Here is a 1,365-nt window from a genome sequence, read left to right as displayed (position 1 = left end):
CAATATTTTTACTCGTTTTACTCGGTTTCTCGCATATTTGAGCATCAAGACCTGCGAAACACGATTTGATCAATAGTATACATATTCTAACGAAAATCAAAACTAAATATAACGAAAACTATACAAACTTTACACGAATAAATGATGTATTTTGCAATACATCAAGCAACATTTACAATTAATAAAAGCTTGTTTTAAGAGAGTAAAATTGTAAAGAGTTCAAGTTTTTAAGACCCTAGGAGGGTATAATAGTAAATTGCACCTAACTCCACACTCATACACTCACGATCCTTTTCCTTCTCTGCCCTTAACAAACCTAATCGACACCCTGAATGAAACTCCCGTCCTTTGATTATCTCACATATTCAATTAAGAATTCCAAAGATCTCTTTATTTTTCTTCTCAAAACCATCATCCATTGCCGTATCACTTGCATCTGAATCAAATAAAGATGAGGCTGTAGAGGAAACAGAGGAGCTTACAAACCAGGTAGAAATTATGCAACTATGTTGTCAGCTTTCTAGCATCCCTGAATAAAAAATATAACATTTTTGGCCCATTTGTTGTGTAGGTGCTTGATGAGATTGGTGTAGGCATCGGTTCACAGGTGAGTTTTGTATATGACTTGTTATGTACTCTTGGAAATAGAGATTTGTGGTAATTTTGGTTAAGTTTTGTAAAATAAACTGCATATTTAGCATACAACCTCCTTAAATGCCTTATTAAAAGAATTACATTTTTTACTTACTGTTTATACAACTTTTCTACACATGACTTGTGGTTTTTTCAAGAAAATGGACAACTTTTTATAACTCATTTACCCATCCTGCTCGAAAGAATGACCGTACAACTTTCTAATAACGTTCGTTCGTTTTTTTTATAGTTATCTTCTGCACCAAAAGGTCGACTCGGACCCAAGAAGGTTGACAATACTGTCTCCAGGTATGTCAATTAGTAGCTATAATGATCAACCAAAACCAGTTCTTCTTCTTCTTCTTCTTTACTGCATATGAAAAAAAAAAAAGAAGAGGGATTCACAGCTAAGTGGTAAGGATTTTAAGTTGAAATGCCTTTGTGGTTAAGTCTATCTAATATTATTATTTTTCCTTCATTTTACTATAGCCTATTCGATCTCGAATTTTCTATTTTATATTATTATTATTATTATTATTTTTGAGAGTGAATCTAAAATGATTCACTCTAAACACCAAAAACTCACAGATGAAGAGTAGAAAGTTGATATGATTATAAATTGCTCACCAGCGATAACAATTGCTTAATGAATTAAGTCAAACAAATACAAAGTAATTACAATGAAAATGAATGGTAGAATTCTATCTAACTATTTTCTCCTCTAAGCTTATA

At 31.9% G+C, this 1,365-nt stretch overlaps 1 long non-coding RNA gene across 1 annotated transcript; it reads left to right on the top strand.

Moving 5' to 3' along the window:
- The first annotated feature begins 553 nt into the window (after positions 1–553).
- On the top strand, positions 554–1,027 carry LOC110897073. Its single transcript, XR_002568415.2, has 2 exons — positions 554–607; positions 884–1,027. It is a non-coding gene; the product is annotated as an uncharacterized LOC110897073 (long non-coding RNA).
- The last annotated feature ends 338 nt before the right edge of the window (positions 1,028–1,365 follow it).

The sequence above is a fragment of the Helianthus annuus genome, chromosome 12 (genome assembly GCF_002127325.2).
Source record: "Helianthus annuus cultivar XRQ/B chromosome 12, HanXRQr2.0-SUNRISE, whole genome shotgun sequence".
Lineage (NCBI taxonomy): Eukaryota > Viridiplantae > Streptophyta > Magnoliopsida > Asterales > Asteraceae > Helianthus > Helianthus annuus.
Note: the sequence above shows the minus strand (reverse complement) of the source record. Positions and strands in the feature narration are given on the sequence as shown.